General features: G+C 40.0%; 1 protein-coding gene across 4 annotated transcripts in view; it reads right to left on the reverse strand.

Annotated features, from left to right (window-relative positions):
• Nucleotides 1–6010, reverse strand: part of LOC104853998 (histone acetyltransferase p300) — a 75199-nt gene that overhangs the window by 63660 nt on the left and 5529 nt on the right. The window lies entirely within an intron of this gene.

Here is a 6010-nt window from a genome sequence, read left to right on the forward strand (position 1 = left end):
AAAAAAAAAAAAAAAAAAAGAGAGAGAGAGAGAAAATAAATAAATGGATGTTATTTATTTTGAGATTTTATGTTTGCTACAAATTTCAAATCTTTCTCCAGTAGATCTTTCTTCAAGGGCTTCCCAGCATAAAAGCTGGTAGCAAACTCATAGTGAACTGAGTAATACAGGGTAAAAAAACCACAAATACAAGATTTTTGTCTTTGGCCAAAGTTTGTATTAAATAGCAAAGAAATACAGTAGTTTAAAACTATTAACATAGCAAACCCAAAACCCAATGTAGGTTTATGAGGGAGGGGATAACGTAATCAAATCCTGTTAAATAGAGGGATTTAGTACTGACCAGCCTTAATTTCACATCTCTTAAACTCTTCAGATTCGAAGGAAGGAGGGAAAAATGAAGGTTCAAACCATCTCATAGGGCCCACTTCTAAATGCACTGAATTGGAGAATAGCTCAGATTAGTTGAAGCAAACAAGAGATTCTCAACATGTAAGAAGAAACCCAGCCAGGTACTTCCAGCTACAAGAGGCTGAGATAGGAAGATCACTTAGCTCAGGAGTCTGAGGTCAGGCTAAGCAACACAATGAAATCCCCATGTGGGATGCCAATGTAATACAGTGGTAGGGCACTTACCTACCATGCAGAAGTCCCTGGCTTGGATCCCTAGCACCACAAAAACACAAAACAAACCAAAACCTGGTGAATGTAAGGGAAAAATGTGAAGCCTATGCCACTGTTCGTAAACTTATGTAGAGCTGCCCAACAGACACCTAAGAGAAAAGACTCACCCAAGCCTGGCGAGGTGACTCAGGCAGGAGGCTGAGAGGCAGAAAGATCGCTGTGAGTTTGAGACCAATCTGGGCTACACAGTGAGTTCCAAGTCAGTCTCAACTACATAGTGAGACCCTGTCTCAAAAAACAAAAAACAAAACCAAAGGACTCACCCAGAGGTCTGTCAGAAAAGTCAGAAGGATCAATGTTAATCAACGAAGGATGCAAAAATCAAACACACCCCCAACCCATTCCACCAGGAATACTAGGCTCCAAAGGCAAAGCTGCAGTGGTGTCCCAGGCTCCAAAGAAAATCCACTGAACATAAATCGTGGAAGATGATCATCTAGGTAAGAGCAGTTCAGTGGTATACTGAGAGCAAAACCCAGACTATAAACTGGATATGGTGAGTCACATGCTGGTAATCTCGGGAGGCTAAAGCAGGAGGACCACAAAGTTTGAAGCCTGTCTGGGTAATTTAGCCAAACTTTCTCAAGACAGACAGACATGAAGGGAGGGTGGGGGCAGGCAGGTGATAGGGGCGATTGTCACAGACTGAGAAGTTTGAATAAAGCAAGTAAAAGTATTTTTTCTAGATAATATAGTGACTTGTTAATTTGTTTGTAGCCCTTTCTCTATTTGATTAGAAATTCATGAAAACAGAAATTTACTACCTCAGTTAACCTAAAGCAAATACTACAAAACTGCATCACAAATGACTGTTGAATGAATTCACACTATCTGCAGTAAGACAATTCTTGCTTATAAAAGCTTAAACCAATCAATGTCATCATCAGGCTACTTCTAATCATTAGTTTACTGACAAGGTCCCTTAAAACTTTAATAATGTTCAAATATAAAATGACTGTGAGTAAAATGTTTTTCTATATGAATGTGTACATTCAGTCCATGTCGAAAAATAAAATAAGACTGAAAGGCAGACTGTAAAAGTTTAGCCTAAGAATGATTTATCCAATGGACCATGTATTAGAAATGCAACACTTTCAACAAAAATGAGTTTGGTTAAACATATGGGAAACCAGGGCTGAGTCAAAATATCCTTTCATTATTACATACAAGACATCATTCTTGGTGTCTTCTATATTGCTTGTGGTTCTCAAAGCAAATTTAACCATACAACCATTGTAAAATAGATCTTAGGCTTTTCAAAGCTTAAAAAAAAAAAAAGCAAGACGCAAGACAATTCTATAATATAGGAGAATCTGGATAAATATTACCCACCATCAAATATACAAAAGTATAACCTTCAAAATCAGGCCATTAGCAACAGAATCCCAATACACCACACTGTCTTCTGAGCGTAAATTAGAGGAAAAAAAATTTACACTTAAGTAGGATGCAAACTTGAACACAAAATAACTTTGGATCAAAATCTAATTCCACACCGTATTAGTAACTATTACAGTCTTTTTGTACTTTAAGAAAGCTCACACATTGTTGAATGAGTGGGTTTATTTTTCTACTCTTGGTAAACTGAAGTCAAATCAAGCCAATCCTGTTCCTAAACTGTGTTCATTAAGGAAAAATCTCATATTAATTATCCTAAAAATAATCAACACTCAGGTATCCACTTTAGAGGACAGAATCCATCCACTGCTTCTCTTTTCTCTTATGTATTTAAATGCTTTTAAAAAGAATGGACACTCTATCTACCAAACCCTTCATTTCAATGATCTAACCTGATGGTGAGGCCTGAGGATGAAGAGGAGCTGGAGATGAAGGAAGGCAAGAGAATCTCCTAAAGAAGTATATGGGGTGAACTCAGCCAGTTCTGAAAGTGAGAGGAGCCAGAGCAGCAGAGTAGATGGACAGAGATCAGAAACAAGAGCCTCTAGTTCCAGCAAGCGATTGAGGATTTATAAAAACAACAAGAACAGAGTTCAAAGTCAAATCTCTATAACGCTAGTAATTCTGGTAATGGTTTGACTAAACACTGAAACTATCAATCTCACAAAGATCTCTTGTTCTTATTGGTTTGAGGGCACTCCTACACTGGATACTTTAAAAAGCATGAAATTTCAAAACACTACAAAAAAACATTTTTTTTTTTGGAGACAGGGTCCTGCAAAGTTGCCTGGGCTCAAGCTCCTGCCCTGGCCTCCCAGGTAGCTGAGATTAGATACCAACACTGACCCACTGGTATGTGCCTTAAAATGAGACAATGTTGCAAACTTTCACAAGTGTCTAATGTTAAAACAACCTTCCTAATCTCTACTCAAAACCATACTGTTAAAAATCATTAGAGCAACCATTCAGGAACCTTCCTGTCTCTCAGGAGCTATTCCTATTTCCCAACAAAATTTCCTACTTAAAAAAAAAAAAAAAAAAAAAAGTCTATTGCGCCCTAGTGATTTAAGACACCACCTTGGTCATTAAAAAAATAGTATTTTTAGGGCTGGGTATTTATAGCTCAGTGGTTTTCTGCCGCCTGCCTTGCAAGAGTGAGGTCCAGAGTTTGATCCCCGATACCAAAATACACACACACACACACACACACACACACACACACTCACACACACATATATATGTATATATTTTAAATTTTCTTCTGTAGATGAACCAGAATACAATTTTTAAACCCTGAATATCAGCCAGGTATGGTGGGTCACACCTGTAATCCCAGCACTTGGGAGGCTGAGGCAGGACTGTTTTGAGTAAAAGGCCAACCTCAACTACACAGCAAGAACGTGTCTCAAAATACACACATACACACACACACACTCACACATACACACACACACACGTATGAATGAAATCTGCTTTGCAAGAAAAGATGCACAAATACGTCAAATTACATAATGTGAAGCAACATTAAGAGTGAAACAAATATCCAGGGTAAAAAGAAAAGTTAAATAAACAAGCAAACAAGTTAAATCAAACCCCAGAACTGGGGAAAAAAATTCAGGGGGAGGTTAAGACTTCTAAGACTACTGGAAAAATCTGAGTCTTATCTAAATTTGGATGAAGATGACAACCAATTGATCATACAGTATCACACAGCTTTTCATGCTGCAAATTGCTGCTTTATACATAATAGAGTCAACAGGCAAAAGAAAATTTCAAAATGGGGGTCTCACACAACATCGCCCAAATCAGCCTCCGGTGTAGTGCTGCGTACCTGTGATCCCAGCACTCATGAGACTGAGATAGGGGAATCACTCCAAGTGCAGGGACAGCCTGGGCTACGTAGTGAATTCAATGCCAGCCTGTACTATTATACAGTGAAATCCTGACCAGAGACAGAGACTGAGACCGAGAGAGGGCGAGCGAGGCATGTGAGAGAGAGCAAGCAGGGGAGGGGAGGAAAAAGAAAAGATGCTGGGCTCCTTTGATCCTTTCTACCTCAGCCTCCCAAGTAGCTGGAATAACAAGCAGTGAGCCCCCAAACCATCCTCAAAATATGTACTCTTGTCCTAGAACAATGACACCAGAACGCTGACAACCCCTTTGGCTACATCCATTGCCACAAACCCCAATACTTCTATTCCAATATTCACTCACTATGCAGCTGCTCAATCTTTAAGCTTGGGCATTATCAATTCCATCCAGCTGCCTACACCAAATCAATCACCAGCTTCTGTCCACCACCCAACCCATCTTCCCTCCAATCTTTCCACCTCTTCCTACTTCTGTGGTAAGCCCACCCTTGGAATCCTAAACAACCATCTCACCGCTCTTCCTGCCTACTTTTCCTGCTCTTTCCAAACCACCCCTCAGTTTAATCTCTAAGCCCTCTGCTCGGCAGTCCCATCTCTCACTGTCATTTCAGTTAGGCATAGCTCACGTGTTCCCTGAAAAGCTGGTATACTCTGGCTCCACACCTCCTCTTCCTGCCCAACCAGGCTCACTCTTACTCTCTCCACCCAAGAGATCCCCCAACCCTACTCTCCACTCTAGAGCTCACACGAGATTTGTCTAATGCCACTCTTCCCTTCTCTGTAATAAATTCCACGAAGATAAGAAGGGACTACAGATTACCACAGCGCTCCCTGTACAGAGGATCAATGTCTGGCACACAAACATGTTGGCTCGATACAGGAATACTGCCTTCTTCTCAACTCTTCTAAGCTAGCATTCTTCAAATTGTAGCTTAGCCAGGAGTGGTAGCACAGGCCTATAATCCCAGCCATCCAGAGGCTGAGGCAGGAGTTATTCCAGGCCAGCCTGAACCGCATAACTAGATCCTGTCTCCACACACACACAAAAAAAAGATGCTCAGGCCAGCCTTAAACTTTCAATCTTTCTGCCATAGCGTCTCAAGTAACTGGGGGTCACACGTGTGCATCATCATACCCAGCTTATTTAATCTTTGGGTAGACAATGTAAAATGACCTTATCAGGCTTGTACTACTGTCAATTTCATGTACTTGCATCCACTGTCTATATATTCATTTTCACATTTGATCTTAGCCGGAAGGCCAAGAAGCTATTATATATCCATTTTAAAAAACAAACCTACCACTGACTTTCCTTGTGGTATATTTACAAGTTAAAGAGTTAACACTTAATGAGCACATGATGCAGCAGCAAGGTAACACGTGGGTTGCTTTTGAGACAGGGTCTCCCTATGTAGTTCAGGCTGGCCTTGAACTTCTGGAGATCTCCTCCAGCCTCAGCCTCCCAAGTGCTATGATAACAGGTATGCACCACCATGCATAGCCATATGCTAAGCATTTTGTAAAGAGAATTCTCATTTATTCCTCACCATAACCCATAAGGCGGGTGTTACAGGTGAGAAAAAGTTAACAAATGCAGATATGGAATAATTCAATAATCCTTTCTCTTAACCACTCACTTTTTTCCAGTAATTTTTCCATTTCTTTCTTTCTCAACAAAATTACTCCTCATGCATAACTGCCCTTTTGGACATTTATTTAAAAAGGAATCAGGAGGGCCGGGGATTTAGCTCAGTGGTTCTGCTGCCTGCCTGGCAAGCACAAGGACCCAAGTTTGATCCCCGGTACCAAAAAAAAAAGGAATCAGGCCGTGTGTGGTGGCACATGCCTATAATCCCAGCATTTGGGAGGCTAAAGCAGGAGGATCACTGTGAGTTCAAGACCAGCCTGGGCTACACAGTGAGATCCAGGACAGTCTCAACTACATAGTGAGAACCTGCCTCAAAAAATAAAATAAAATAAAATAAAATAAAATAAAATAAAATAAAATAAAATAAAATAAAATAAAATAAAATATAAAATAATAATAAAATAAAATA

The sequence above is a fragment of the Fukomys damarensis genome, unplaced genomic scaffold (genome assembly GCF_012274545.1).
Source record: "Fukomys damarensis isolate Sample0158 unplaced genomic scaffold, DMR_v1.0_HiC HiC_scaffold_19, whole genome shotgun sequence".
In the NCBI taxonomy this organism is placed as follows: Eukaryota; Metazoa; Chordata; class Mammalia; order Rodentia; family Bathyergidae; genus Fukomys; species Fukomys damarensis.